Source organism: Kogia breviceps, chromosome 20 (genome assembly GCF_026419965.1).
Source record: "Kogia breviceps isolate mKogBre1 chromosome 20, mKogBre1 haplotype 1, whole genome shotgun sequence".
NCBI classification, from domain to species: domain Eukaryota; kingdom Metazoa; phylum Chordata; class Mammalia; order Artiodactyla; family Physeteridae; genus Kogia; species Kogia breviceps.
In genome coordinates, this window is record NC_081329.1 from 23,547,025 (window position 1) to 23,563,091 (window position 16,067).

The 16,067-nt window shown below is 44.9% G+C and overlaps 1 protein-coding gene across 2 annotated transcripts in view; it reads right to left on the reverse strand.

Moving 5' to 3' along the window:
* Positions 1–16,067, reverse strand: part of FUT10 (fucosyltransferase 10) — a 434,768-nt gene that overhangs the window by 171,011 nt on the left and 247,690 nt on the right. The window lies entirely within an intron of this gene.

The window sequence follows — 16,067 nt, forward strand, 5'->3', positions numbered from 1 at the left end:
CTGGAAGGGACTCAGACATCATCAGGTCTGTGATCTGAAGGTCACAGGAGGAGGTGAACAAAATGCTGATAGTTACTGAATCTGGGTGATAGGAACATGGGGGTTTTGTTATAGTATCTTCACTGATTTATGCATCTTTTTAAATGTTATAATAAAAGTGAATGAAAGAAAGAAGGATGGGGAGAGAAGGAGGGAGGAAGGGAAAGGAGGAGGGAGGGAAGGAAGGAAGAAGGGAGGGAGAAGGAGAGAGAAAAAGAAAAAAGAAAAAAAAAGAAGAAAAAGAAAGGAAGGAAAGAAAGAAAGAAGGAAGGAAAGAAGAAAAGACAGAAGAAAAAGAAAGAAAGGAAGAGAGGGACAGAAAGAAAGAAAGGAAGGAAGGAAGGAAGGCAGGCCTCAAGTCTCATGGAAAGGAAACACTGGTAGCTCCCCCCTAAACCAAGGATGAAGAGTGACCACAGCAAAGGACTCCACACTCCAAACTCTGCGCTTACACGTCTACGTAAACCAGGACCCACCGTCTGACCCTACGTTTAACATGGGTCTTTCACTTTTGCAGAAACTGTCGCACCAACTGCCTCAGCTCTTGGGAAGAAGTGACCCCCTCTGAGAGGTTCGGCGATGAGGGTCTGGATCTGTCCAGAGGTAGGAAATCAGACACGCAATCAAATTTGCCCCACGTGTTCAGTCCTCTGTCCATCTTGTCTGTGCCACTCGAAAGGCAAACACATCTGCCGCCCAGCTGCACAGCTTCATCACGGACAACCAGATGGGCTTTTATTTCATGGATTCTAGTTGCAATCCTTGTACAGACTCTTTTAGTTTTTGAAAACCCTTCACTACTCAGCAGTCCCAGAAATGCATGTCAGCTCTTCATATGCCAAATTACTCACCTGCCATTTCAGAGGCCAAGTTCAGAAAGTGTTTAGACGGGAACTTAGAGGCACTTGACTCGATGAGGAGAGGGAATTGGCTCTTTGTGGCAAACTGAAAGGAGCAGACAGACCTCCCCGGATTCCACGCCAGGTGTGGTTTTTCTCTGCTGCTGAGTGCTTATCTGGCCCTACATAGGCTGAAAAACCTCTGGGAATGGTGGTGAGGTCCCTTGGAAGTAATTTTATACAAGGTCCAATCAATTCACTGGAAGGTTACTAAGAGCCTGCTAGGTGCCAAGTACTGCGCTATGAGCTGGAAATACGTTACACATGACCTCAAGAAGGTCAACGTCAAGTGGGTAAGTTTTAGAAAGGGGTCAGCAACGATAATCCACTGTGACATGTATTACAAGGTGTTTACACAAGCGCAATCACAGGAAGACAGAAGGAAAAGGTTACGAAGAGGACATGGCATTTGAGTTGCATCTCGAGGGGTGACAAGGCAGGCGCCCACCGACGGTACGGGCAGGAGAGCAGGAGAGCGCTGCAGGAGGAAGCGACGGCACGAAGCAAGGCCCTGGACCACACACGGCTGTGAAATGCACACACCCCATCCATTGGGCGGGTCCATCTTCGGGCAAACGTTATTATGTGTCTTCTATGTTCCTAAGCTGGGTGGGGATGACGCAAACAGGACCCAGAAGTGGTCCCTACACAGAAGGGCTCACTGTAAAGTCTGCTCAGAATTGCTGGTGAGCATCTCAGCTCGACTCAGACTGGAGGTCAGAAAGGTCTCTGTTCCTGCCCTGGGCAAGAGCATCTCACACAGAAGGAAACTTCAGTCCCCCAGGACTGAGGAGCCGAAGGAACAGCAGGGCCAGGTAAGCCTGAGGGACATTCTCCTAGATCCTTTCCTTTCTAAAATCTGCTTCTTGACCACCCTCCCCCTGCAAACACACACACTCACCGAACACCCCACGGCGGACTTGCCCCCGGACTGCCTTTCCCAGCAATGCCTCTGACGCAGAACTGTGTCCCTCCCCCAGAAAGTCCTCCATCCCTTCAACTATGAAGACCTCAGCCCCACGTTAAGAGGAAGATGAGCAAGTGAGTACGAAGATGCGGATGATTACAATTCTCTCAATCTCCCTGAGGCCTGATTTTTTTTTTTTTTTTTAAATAGCATCATTTAACTCAAATTATAGGTAGCATTTCAGGCAGCCCGGAAGGGATGTTTTAGGGTGGGGACTTGTTTCAGTGGTCCTTAGGTGCCACAACCACACGGGCTCCCACACCCATGAATAAACTTGGCCCTGGGAACAAAAAGAAGAAACAGTTCTCCCACCTGAGAGGAGACGGCCTCTGCTGTTCTCTGTTTGGGATCCACCAGTTTATGGTGAGCCCTGGGCTGGCCTGGGCCAATCCGCATCTCTTCCTGAAGGGCTGGAAGGCCGGTTTGAAGGGGGTGGTGGCAGTCAGCCGCCCGCAGCATGGTAAGCACGGTTCTGGACCCGCGTCTGCCCCGACCACTTCCCAGCCTCGGAGCCCAGCCCGTCCAGCCAGAGGCTCAGAGAAGCCTGGGGCCCTCAGCCAGAGCACCTTCCCCTTCCTGTCCCCCTGTATTCCCACTCCCAATCTCGCTCCATCCTCTTGCTCCTTCCCCAGGGGCAAGGCACTCTGTGGACGTTCAGGGAACCCTGGTCCAGACTCTAGCAACCCCTGTGCCGTCCACCAGGCACAGCTCCTGCCTTTTCTCAGGTTCTCATAGGAATCCGATCAGGACTTCCTAGCAGGCCTCCGAATCCCAGGCTCTTATCAGTGGTGAGCCAAATCCCATATCTCCTTCTGGGACACAGTCCTAGCAGAGCCATCTCTGGCCCAAATCCCACCCCAGCGGGGCCTCCCCTGAGTAGAGGATTTATCTTTGGGGAGCTGAAGCGCCAGGCCCTCCTCAAAGCCTCAGGTTAAATATCCACTGATAAGGCTCGGCCACATCCCAAGGGGTGTCTCCTGCTGGTACGCGGGTGAGTGGTCCTGGAGACCCGTCCTCCAGCAGCTGCGTGTGGCATCGCCTCACCATCCCTCCGAAAAGGCAGCTTCGAAGGAGGTGGTGACCACAGTCCTTCCGAACTGGAGGGCCGGGAGCCTGGAATGCTCTCACCACGCTGTTTCTCCAGTTTCGGGAAAACAGACGAAAGTCATCTCGAGGGGTGAAGGAAAACTTATCAGCTTAAGAGAACTCAAGGAAACCTCGGCTGTTTTGCAGGCTCATTCGTGCACTTTCTGTCCAGTCACCCTGAGAGCCCCTACCGGGCTTCGCTTCCCTTCCCTGTAAACAAGCGGCTCTAATTAAACTCGTTCTGTTGGATAAAGGTATATGACCTTGAAGGGCCCATAAAAAATGGCTTCACTCTGAAGACTTGCAAAAGCGCGCGGTCCCTTTGTCAGGCTCTAGACAAGGTTAATTCATGTCGTCGCTAATCTTACGCTGAAGAACTCAAGTTGCTGCACATCTGCTCTCTGCCTCATCGTCGCGGGAACATTGTGGTGGCCTTGTCAGCTCAAAACACCTAGTCGTCTCGTAACTGTTTCCTGCCCCAGATGTGCAGGCTTTCGGATTTGATTTTCTCTCCGCCTTTGCCCCCGTAAAAGCTTTCTATTGCCTTTCAGACCGTGTTCTGGCTGTTCCGTGGTCCCTGGCTCCAGCTCGGGGGAACTCCTGCTCCCCAGACAGGCTGACCTCAGGTAGAGACTGGGAAGCCCGGCAGGAGAAGAAAGCAAACCTTTCATGTTCAAAATGGAGAGAAAAGATGATATGAGAGGGGAAATTATGCAAGAAAATATGGATGTCTGACAATGCTGTTCTTCAGCCTGTGGTTGCAATTCGAATTTTTTTAATTAAATAGAATAAAAATATCAGAGTATATTACATTAGTAAAGGCATTCTTTTGTAGAACCTTTGCTTTAACTGTATGTGTGTGCATGTGTGTGCATGTGTGCGCGCGCGTGTGTGTGTGTGTGTGTGTGTGTGTATTTTCTGGGTTATAATTTAAAATTCCTTCCTATGAGTTGCAAAGTAGTTTGAAATTCTGGTGTAGTGCATTTGGAGCTGTCTCAGTTCTACGGCTTTAACGTTTCCCATCAATGTGACTGTGACCAAGTCCATTATGGTCTCCGAGTCTATTTTCTCATCTACAAATTGGGAGTGTAATAGTATGCACCATATTAGGGTGACTGAGAGGCCCCAATAAGATAAAATGTGTGTGAGCTTTACTGCAAGGTTCTATGCCAATCGAAATCCACCTCACACCCGAGGAGGGGCTTCACGGAGGACGCCCAAGTTTGGTACCGGATGAGAGAAAGGCCATCACGGAGGAAGCCTCGGGCTCAGGTGTGGCTTCAGGACCTCACACGTTGCTTCATTTATTTAACAATATTTACTGAATGTCTTCTATGCATCAATGACTATTTGAGTGACTGAGGATACACAGACAAAGGCTCTGACTTCGTGGAGCTGATGCTCTAGTGGTGGGCAGCCAAATTAAAAGAAAAAAACGATACTGTGTGACATGATGTTGAATTCTCTGCGGAAAATGGCCTACAAGTAGACCAGTGCATTTGTTACCAATTTTATCTAAGCTCCCACGTTAATTTTGTTAGCAAGTTTTGGTGGCTGAAAATGTTGGAAAACCACTGTATAACTTTGCTACTTTGGGGTGATGTGGTATGTAAGGTACCCAAAGATCCTTTTTGCAAAGGACACCCTCGGAATGTGTTCCCTTTAAGAGCTCTCTGGGATCATCCACCTTGGGCATCTTTTGATTACATCACCATCAGTTTTAATAAAAAGCAGCTTTAAATCAACAAGAAGGGCTTCTTGTCTAGAAGAGAAGTAAACACATGGAATTTGTTACCTGAACTAGTTGTAAAGCCAAAACATAGACAGGTTCAAGACAGGCTTAGATAAATACATGGATAATAAATGTTTCATGGAATTTAAAATTTTTTAAAGATATTATACGGCGTCCTGAGAGCTCGCGAGTGCTCTTGGCTTCTTTGTACCAAGCCAGGGGGCTTACTCACTATCCCCAACATCAACCCTATACAACTGCTGTCTGGTGACTTAAGTCCCGGGTCTCCAGCTTTTGTGATAAGTTTTAGCAGCTAAGTTCAAAGGCTGGGAAACCAAATCTAAGGTTGGGAATCCGGGATACTCATCCTTGCTTCCAATTTTCATTCCTAAGTCAGTTCACATTTCTAAGACTCACACTCTCCTTCACAAAACTAGTCTCGTTGACCTTTGAGGCCCCACTGAGTGAAGGAAAAACAAAAAGAGAAAATCGCTGATATAAAATTGTATCATGAGAGGGACTTCCCAGGTGGTCCAGTGGTTAAGACTCCACACATCCACTGCAGGGGGGCACGGGTTCGATCCCTGGTCACAGAACTGAGATCCCACATGCTGCGTGGTGTGGCCAAAAGAAAAATATAAAATAAATAAAATTGTATCATGAGATCCTATCCATTTTGGAGGAGAGATCAGCACACTGTTGCCATGACGCTTTATGAGGTAAGAACGAGCATGTGAATTAACCGTGCTGGAAGACCTGACCCTAGGTCTTACACACTCAGGATCTTGAATTTGTCAGCACATGGAAGGTGGAACTGGAAGGCAGTGCACATTAACCAAACTGAGATTTACATATAAAAAAGAAATTCAAATTTTTACTAAAAAGGCAAAATATATATATATATATATATATATATATATATATATATATAGTCCTATGGTCTAAAACAAGGTCAGCAAACAATGGCTCGCAGGCCAGCTCAGCCTGATGCCTGTTTTTGTAAAGCAAGTTGCGCTGGAGCACATCCAGGCCCTAGGCTTACGTACTGTCTGGGGCTGCTTTCCCCGCAGGAGCGGCGGAGCTGCGTTATGGCCACAGAGCTGCTGTGGCTTGCAAAGCTGAAAATATCTGCAATCTTGCCCTTTACAAAAAAGTCTGCCAAACTCTGGATGTGAATATTTTTGTTAATACAATTAACACATTCTCTCCTTGAAGGAGTATAAACTAAAGTGGGAAGTTTGTTTAATGAGCATAGGAACAGAACAGGTGGGCTTCCTTGGGTGATACGAAGGACTAATTCTCAGCTGAGAAAGTATAAGACGTAGTTGTCTATTACAGAGGAGTCATAATATTAAAATCCACCAGACAAGCTTCTTTGTCCTTTGGGCTGTGCTTGAATGGACCCTGCCACAATTTTCTTCTCTCTGTCTTTTGTTATTACGCCTCTGTTGCTAAAGAATCCCCATCAGATTTATGTAGCAGGCTAACCCTCAGGCTTCATGTAGCATGAACAAAACTGGTCCTGTTTCCTCCCTCCGCAAAGCCAGCTCATCACAGTGACACAGCTGAACGGAACACAGAAGTGACTCCAAAGCCATGACGTGTAATATAGCTCTGGACTCAGGGTGCTCTCAATGGGGCTAAAGGATGGCTACTCCTGGCAACACAGCCAATTTCTGAAAATCATCTTTAGCTCCCTCACGCATGTCACACTGCTAAATCTTTCTCCTACTTCAAAATTCCATTACGCTTGTGTATGAGATGTCCTCATCACACAGGCAGACTGCATTTCTCATTCTGAGTTGTATTTCTCTAGGTATCGCCACGCCTTTTCTTATGTACACCAACTTAGTGTCTCCTAGTTCTGTTCTTCACTCCTCACCAAGATGTTATGGAAACAAGAAAAGAAAGAGAGAAGGGTGGGGGAGAAACAGAGAGAGAAAGAAATGAAGGAAAGAGGAAGGAAGGAAGAGGGAGGAAGGCAAGAAAAAAGGAGAACAGAAACAGAGAAGAAATCTCCTAATTTGTAAATCTTATTCCTGCCGTACTTCAATAAAGTTGTTGCATGTTGACTTGTGTCCTCCCCCTCCAAAAAAAGATGTTGACATCTCAACTGCCAGTACCTCAGAATGTGACTTGTCCATGGCTGCAAATCTAATAGTTAAGGTCAGGTCATACTGAAGTAGGGTGGGTCCCTGATCCAATATGATTGGTGTCCTCATAAGAAGGCAGCCATGTGAAGAAAGAGACACATAGAGAACACCATGCAACAACGGACGCGGAACTGGGGTGATGCAAACCAAGGAACCAAGCCAGCAATTGCGGGTAAACACCAGAAGCTAGGAAGAGCCAAGGAAGGAGGCCCCTCTACATTTCAGAGACCGCATGGCCCTGCTGTCATCTTGACCTCAGACTTCTGGCTTCCCATACTGTGAGGCAATACATGTCTGTTGTTTTTAAAAGTCACCCAGTTGGGGTGTTTCATTACAGCAGCCGTAGCAAACTGATACATAAATACACTGAACCAAGTCTTGTAGCTCAGTGCCAGACTGTGTGCCAGACTATTTCAGGCCATTGGTTTGATACCTGAACCCACTTCTCTTTTTCCAATTTTTGGGGAGCTCCTCATGTTCAGCCCCACTCACTTTCTGTATGTAGGATGGCAGACATTTTGCTATAAAAATGATTTCCTGTCTACCTCGATAAATCCTTTTTAGAAACGTTCTGCACTAAGCACTGTGTCTAGGACAAGAACACTCTCCTAAGAACATGTGTGGAAGTACCTCTTCTTAGACATTTCTAACACATGTCAAGTTCTCTCTTCCACGGGTGAGCAGTGGGCTAAGAAACTAAAACACTCGTCCACCCACTCCAAGGCCTTTCTTTTCTGTGACTGTGATTTGGCACACTGCCCACTAACCGCGGCATCTGGAAGCAGGCCACACTCCTCCCCCAAATCAGACTTGTTCTTTAAGAATGGACCAACATCCTTTGAGAAACATCGAGACTCATGCAGATTCTGGCTCAGTCACTGGTAAATAACAGTGATGATGATGACAGGAGTCTTTGGCTTTTTAAGCCATAAACTTAGCTCCAGAGTTTTGATTCATAGCTGGATACGAAACACTGTGGGAACTTTGATTAGCAGGTGGTCCCATCAGGTGGATGAATTGTTTCTACTTTCTCCATAGTTATTCACAGTTCATTTTCCCTTCAGAATTTTTTAGGTAAGGACTTGGAGCTCTAACATATTTGGGTTTTAAATTCTGGAAGGCATGCGGTGGAATTTTTTGGCACTCTCTTTTGAGTGATTTATGTACTGCTCCCATTGGATAATCTGTTTTACGCATGTGTGAAGGACTGATGCTCTGGAAAAGTTTGTTTCAAATTTGCATGTGTTGGCCCTTCTGGACCCTGCACTTTACACTTAAATGAAAAAAAATCCTTCCCCAAGAGATAGTTACACTACATCCTGAGGGAAAAGATCTTGAGATCCTTTCACCCCCCCGCCTTTTTTTTCCATTGGCAAGCATCATTAAGAAGCCAAGAGTAGGAACGCTGATTTTAAGATCAGCTGGGAAGATACCCAGCTAAAATAACTTGGAAATATGTTGGGAATTTCAAAAACATGATGTGTGGAGAAAGGATAATTAAAACAAGAATCTCTGAGGCCTCCGGAAAAGCAGCAAACTCTGCTAAGGCATCTGGTAAGAGTTTCTCTTTGATGATAGCAGACGATTAGTGGCTCTTCCACTTCTGAGAATGAACATTGCCCTTGTTAAACAGAAAGATCACTGTGAACAAGTCATCTCCAAATTACCCTGAAGGTAGCGATGTTGAAGCATCAGCCCTCTTGGAACAACTCCTGCCAGAGTCATCCTCTAGGACAGTGACAAGCACGCTGGCTTCATAAAGAATGGTTATCAGTCCCGGAATTTAGAATTTAGAGCTGGAAGATGGCAGAGATATTCCACTGGGTTTTAGACAGGCAGTTGAGTCTATTCATTGGGCACCTGTCAATAAATAAGATTATGTCATCTTGATCTTTCACTATCAGTTGGGAACCCCACGGGGTGTAGGGTCAAGCCCACTGGGCAATAATCAATAATAACCCCGTGGGAAGAGATATGGGAACATATGTATATGTATAACTGATTCACTTTGTTGTAAAGGAAAAACTAACACACTATTGTAAAACAGTTATACTCCAATAAAGACGTTTAAAAATAATAATAATAATAATAACCCCGTGCTAACAGGGGTCACGTCTGGCGGTCTGGTTTGTCAACAGGAACCCTGGATTCACACAAAGAACTGAGTCTAGCTTATGAATAATCTTTCTTCCTCTAGGGTAACAAGTGATTTTCTAGTGGCCCGTCCCCATGCTTGGTGCCACTGGAGAGACCAATGTACCCAGATGCACCCCTATAAAGGCAAAGAATCTGCGTGCTCTTCGAGCCAGCATTGTATCAATCAGCATCCAGGAGGCAGGCAGATGGCACATTAACAAGAGTTTAAGCACAGGGAGTTGAGTGAAGAAGCAGGGCGAGGGGAACCACGAGGGATGCTGACGCGCTGGGAGGGGCAACGGCAGCAATCTGTCACCACGCTGGAGTCTGAAAGAACACACGGAGGGAGCGGCCCCGCCACAGCCTGACGTATTAGAGCCATGGCAGAGGGTGCAGGTCCTTCTGCAGCAGATGCGGGAGCCACGCGACAACTGCAGTGCAGCAGGAGGGACTAGGAAACGAACAGGGGCCTCCTTTCTCTTCCCACCCTGCAGTCTGCTGGAGCCACTCTCCTTCAGTCCGAGCTCAAGGCAGCCTCATCAGCCAGACAGCAGGGCTGAGGAGGCTGCAGAATGAATGTGGGGCTGAAGGGAAGGGAGACAGAAAGTAACTCTGGGCACAGGCACCTAGAGATGAAAGAAGACTCTCCTACGCATAAGGTTGTGACCATACATTACCTTGGATTGAATCACTTCTGCTGTGCATAGGGTCGCTTGTGTGATTCGCCGTCCCTCCCCCAACACATATGCTCACTCTATCAGCTGTGTAAATGTGGGAGGAATAGATGTTCCTTGTTGGGAAGAGGGGAGGACAGTAAGGGAGCTTCCTGTTGCCAGATATATATAGGAGTTAAGTTGGGGTATGGAAATGTGGTTTCCAGAGAAGAAACATAACTAATTTCCAAAGGGACTGAATGCCTCCCAAAGGGGTGGGCTAACCAAGAGGATAGGAGGTACCTGCGCTAGTGACAAAGGCTGAAAACAAGGGCTTCTCGGAGGTTCCAATAGGAGAGCTGATTTCTGCACCATCGCTGGTTAAAATGTGGAGGATATTCCAGATCTAGCTGCTCAGAGCCAGCAACGTGCTTGAGGAAAAACGGCCGGGCATGGGAATGTAAATCAGAAAGAGCGTGATCTTGGCACCTAACACAAGTCACTGCTGGCACCTAGACCGGCATGAATATGCCAGCAATCGTGGACAAACTGGCATATCCCATCTTCAACAGCAAAGTCAAGTGGCAGCAAGAAATGACAGCAATTGGGGCTTCCCTGGTGGCGCAGTGGTTAAGAATCCGCCTGCCAATGCAGGGGACACGGGTTCGAGCCCTGTTCTGGGAAGATCTCACATGTCGCGGAGCAACGAAGCCCGTGCGCCACAACTACTGAGCCTGTGCTCTAGAGTCCGCGTGCCACAACTACTGAAGCCCACGCGCCTACAGCCTGTGCTCTGCAACAAGAGAAGCCACTGCAATGAGAAGCCCGCACACCGCAACGAACACCCAACACAGCCATATTTTTTTCTTTTTAAAGAAAGAACAGCAATTGTGAGCTCATCAGAATCTGGTTGCCTCTCCACTGCCTGTGCACCACGGGCTGGAGGACAGGTCCACTGACTCAGCATTGGGAGGCCAACTGCTCAGATATGGAGACAAGACTTACACAGAGAAAAACACCGAAAGTGAACAAAACTGGTATCGTGCCAGAGGCTTTCCGAGGCCAGAGAGATGGCCGTGGACGGTCCCAGAGGACACATGAAGGCTGGGACTGGAGCTGCGCCCAACAGGAGGAAGGCTGTTTAGCGAGGTAGAGGAAGATGTTAGGAGAAGGCCACATTCCAAGAGAAGCTCCCCGAGCTGGAAATGCATAAGACACGCTGGGCAGATGGGGAGGAAGTCATGTGTCCAGAGAACAGTGCGCTTAACACGTCTGAGCTGGGAGAGCTGATGGAATCAGTGTACAAAGAAAATCGTTGTGGCCGTGGGGTCCCAGACGGGCCGGGCTGGGGAGCAACTGGAGGCATGAAGACGGGTTAGGAAACCACTCAAGCTAAGAGACAGTTGCGGCACGACGTGATAAGGGCTCAGACTGCACTTATGACAGTGGGAAGGGAAGGACAGGGCAAACTCAAGAGACACTGGTGAGGATGACAAACGGGCCTCGGCGACTAACTGAAAGTGTAGGGACTGCCGAGGAGAGGAGGGGCCAGCGGTGCGCAGGAGGTCTGCAGCCCAGTTGGCTCGGAAAATGATGGCATCATAGAGAGATGTGGCGAGTCAGCTGCGGAGGGGGAGGCTAATAATTTCCTGAAACTATTATGATGATTTTAAGGTTCTGGTACACCATTTGGGATGATACTTATTGGAGGTATTCTTCTTCACACGAACACTTCACCTGGGTTCAAGAGCTCATAAATGGTCTGGCTGTCCACCATCTTCCCAAACCCCAAACCTAAGACATCCTCATCAGTCCTCTCTCCATTACTCCCAAAATTAATCAGTCTCCAAATCCTATTCATTTTACTTTTATTATCTCTCAAATCTACCCACACTTTCCCCGATCCCATACTCTTTATCTTTGTTTCGACCACAATCATCTTTCACCTAGAATTCAGCGATTCTTTATCAAATGGTGTCCTGCCCACCCCCCCCACATCATTTTCCACAAAGAAGTCAGCCAGGATGCTCTTTCTAAATAAGAAATCAGATTCGGCCATCTGCAGATTGTATTCCTTCGGTGGCTCCCTTGGGATAGAACCTTAACAGAACACGATAATCTTCTCATAGTTGACACCTATTTCATTGTCTGCCCTCATCTCTCATCATTCCATGTCTCACCTTCTATGTCCCAACCACACTGAGCTATTTACGTTTTCTTGAATGTGTCACACACTCTCTCACTCCCAACCTTGCACATGACTGCCTTCTCTGTCTGGAATATCTTCCTTCTTTCACATCGCATCATTCTCGACATCAAACGTCAAAATATCCCTCCTCCTTCAGGGAGCATTTGCTGACATCCCAAGGCCATTCTGGGTATCTCTTTTCTGTGTTTCCTCAATATTTTATCGTCCCTGTATCATTGCTTATAACACTGTGTAGAATTCATTGCTAATTTGCTTATGTGACTTCCACTCTAGATCTATTTGTCGAACCACAAAAAAGTATTTTTTAATGAATGAATAAATAAAGCAAATAGACACATTGTTCTCTTGGTATTTAAATCAATTCAACGAGCTGGCACTGTGTAACTACTATTTGCCATGCCCTGTGCTGGAGGTTGGGTGTATAATGGTGAGTACACTCCTGCAGACAAGAAATGTACAATCTAGTATAATAGCGTCAGTGATAAGTCAGCAAATATATTACACAAAATGTTCAGCAATATGGAAGGGTCAGATGAGTGCAGTGGAAAAGGCACTCATACTTTACACTTAAACTCAGATTGAGGTTCAAATTTATTCTCCAATTTTTATATGACCTTGAACCAAAGGCTGAACCTCTTAAAGCCCAGTCCTTTAATCTACAATGAGGACACAAATCCTATTTTAGATCTTATTATGATTAAATAATAACCATGGGGCATCATAGGGTTCATAGATGTTCAATAAATGCTATTGTCTTCCTCTATATGTTTTGCTGTTGTGTTTGTGCTGTCATTGTTCGGGACTTAAAACATCTTCGGATACACCTTGTTAAAACATAACAGTGGGTGAGGTGTGGGGATGGGGCAGAATTTAATCACAGAAAGGGGCTCAGATCTTTCCTGAGAGCTTTTGCTAAGGGAAGAAGGAAAGGTCTCTGGGAAGGGTCCAGAAACTGAGGCAGAGAGGCTGAGACTGCTTCTCCAGCTTGGGTGGGATTGGCATGTTGGCCTATGATTGACACTGGCCTCCTCACTTGAAAATCCTAGGAGTTCTAACGTCCACAGAGTTTTCCAGCCACAGCTAAGACCCATCCACTCACAGCTCTCACACATTTTCTCCTTCTTTCCAACCAGCTCAAAGGACCTCAATGTGACCAACTGCACCAGCAAGAGCAGCCGCAGAGCAAGGCTAAAACTGCAGGCGTGCCTCTAGCTAACTATACTTCCTCACAGTGTCTGTTTTTTGTTTCTTCTTTAATCCATCAGCAATTTTCCTGGCCCTATTCCTGCCTTAGTTTGAGATCTCCGCTAAATTTCCCCAGATCAGGGATTTTAACATTGCAGTGGGTTATCCCCAGGGAGCAATGAGGGCAAAAATTGAGTGCATAACAATAAAATGGGAGTAAGAAAAAAAAAAAAGAAACCAAAATAAATATCAAAAGCAAATAAAGGCAGAAAGGAAGAAGAAAATTGGACTCTATTTACAGATGGCATGAGTATTTGTGCTGAAAACCTCAAGGAAATCTACATGACAGCTACTAGAATTAATATGTAAATTTAGCAAGGTGGGAGAATACAAAGTTAAGCATCCAAAAATTAATTGTATTCTGTACACTAGCAGTAAACAATTAGAAAATTAAATAATAAAGATTCTATTTGCAAGAGTACCTAAAAACAAACAATACTTAGGAATATATTTAACAAAAGATATGTGAGAACTCGTCACTGAAAATTATAGAACATTGCTCAAAGAAATTAAGGAAGAATCACATACATGGAGAAATAATCCACGTTCATAGGTTTATTGGAAGGTTCCGATTCATAGTACCTTAAAATTCATAGGTTCATTGAAACATTCAATTGTTAAGATTTCAATTCTACTCAAATTGACTGATGGATTCAAAGTAACCCCAGTCAAAATTCCAGGCAGTATTCTCACTGAAATTGACAAGCTCATTCTAAATTTTATTTGGAAATGTGACAGCTCTAGAATAGCCAAAACAATTTTGAAAAAGAAGAACAAGATGGACCCTGATAGTGTAAGAAGAACTTATGCTATCTACAAAAATCGAGAGAGTGCAGTATTGACAGAAAGATAGACATAAGGAACAATGAAACAGAACAGAGTCCAGAAAAAGATTCACACATATATGTCTAATGGTGCTGGAATGATTGGATATCCATATGCAAAAAAAAAGTGTCAACTCAAACTATACACAAAAATTAACTCAAAATGATCATAGACCTAAATGTGAAGCCTAGTACTATAAAATTTCTAGAAGAAAACAATGGAGAAATTTTAGTGACCTTGGGTTTTGTGAAGATTTCTTAAATAGGAGAGAAAAACCATAAGCTATAAAAGAAAATGCCAATAAGTTAGACTTAATCAAAATTAAAATTTGGGTCTTTAGGGCTTCCCTGGTGGTGCAGTAGTTAAGAATCCGCCTGCCAATGCAGGCGACACAGGTTCGAGCCCTGGTCCAGGAAGATCCCATGTGCCGTGGAGCAACTAAGCCTGTGCGCCACAACTACTGAGCCTGCACTGTAGAGCCTGCGAGCCACAACTACTGAAGCCCATGTGCCTAGAGCCCGTGCCCCACAACAAGAGAAGCCACCGCAATGAAGAGTAGCCCCCACTTGATGCAACTAAAGAAAGCTGACATGCAGCAATGAAGACCTAATGCAGCCAAAAATAAATTAATTAATTAATAAATTAATTTTTAAAAATTGGGGTCTTTAAAAGACATCGTCAAGAAAATGAAAAGACAACCAAGAGAATGTAAAAAGTGTTTGCAAAGCATATATTCAACAAAGGACTTGTATCCAGACTATTTAAAGAACCCTTACAATGCAATAATAAAAAGACAAACAATCCAATTAAAAAATGAGTGAAAGAATTGAACAGACACTTCACTAATGACAGTGTACAAGTTTCATGAAAAGATGTAAATGACACTAGTCACCAGGGAAATGGAAATTAAAACTACCGTGAGATTCCACCATGCACCCATTAGAATGGCTAGAATTAAAATGATGGACAAAGCCAAATGGAGGTGAGGGTGCTGAGCGACTGGGACTCTCACACACCCCTTCTGGGAGTGGTATATGGCTCAGTCACTCAGAAAAACTCTTTGGTAATTTCTGAAGAAGTGAAACATATGACCCAGACATTCCACTCCCAAGTATATACACAAAAGAAATGAAAACATATGTCCATACAAAGACTTGTACACAAGTATTTATAACAGTTTTGCACACAATAACCCTAAATTGGAAATCACCCATAGCAGCTTTATGCACAACAATCAAAAATCGAAACCAATCCAGATGTTCATCGGCAGGTTATGGATAAACAGAAAGTGATACATACACATGGTGGAATATTACTCAACAATAAAAAGAAACAAACTGCTAAATACACACAAAATGAATAAACGTTAACATCATTATGTTGCGTGTACGATGCCAGACATAAGAGTATGTTCCATCCATATAAAAGTCTAGAAAATTCAAAAAAACTGTGACAAAAAAGCAGCTGTTTTGATTGGGGCCAAAGTAGAAGAAGGGAGGGACAAAAAAGAAGCAAGAAGAAGTTTTGGAGAACGATAGAAATATTCTCCACCTTGATTGTGGCAGTAGTTCCACATGTGTACACACTGAGTTGTGCACTTTAAATGGATGCATTACATTGTACGTAAATGATATCTCAATAAAGTTGATTTTCAAAAAATAGGAAGGCTAGACCAATACTATGTCTCTCCATATACCTACATCTCTACATATAACCACCAATCTCTGGAATTTGAACTTGAACTGTCCAAACATCAGTTCCCTAACAGTCTCACAGAATGAGGAACCCATTCGCTGTCAATTTTCCTTTCCTTCCTGTCATGCATACCTCCACATTTCACTTTGTCTACCACTCCACCCGCAAAATAAAAGTGTGAAATTCCCTTCTGACTAACGCAACAACTTTAGACTCCCCCTGAAACAACAAACACAACAGCATGTGTGCATGGTGTATGTGCGTCCTTTCCCCCAAAACATCCCTTTATGGGGGGGTGCTATACAAGGAAGCAAGTGATGTAATCATTATACGTGATAACTTAATGGTTAGAGGACAGGAATAAAGCATTGTAGAAGTTAACTATGAATCTGTGATGATAACATAAATCATATCACTTTGGAGTGGAT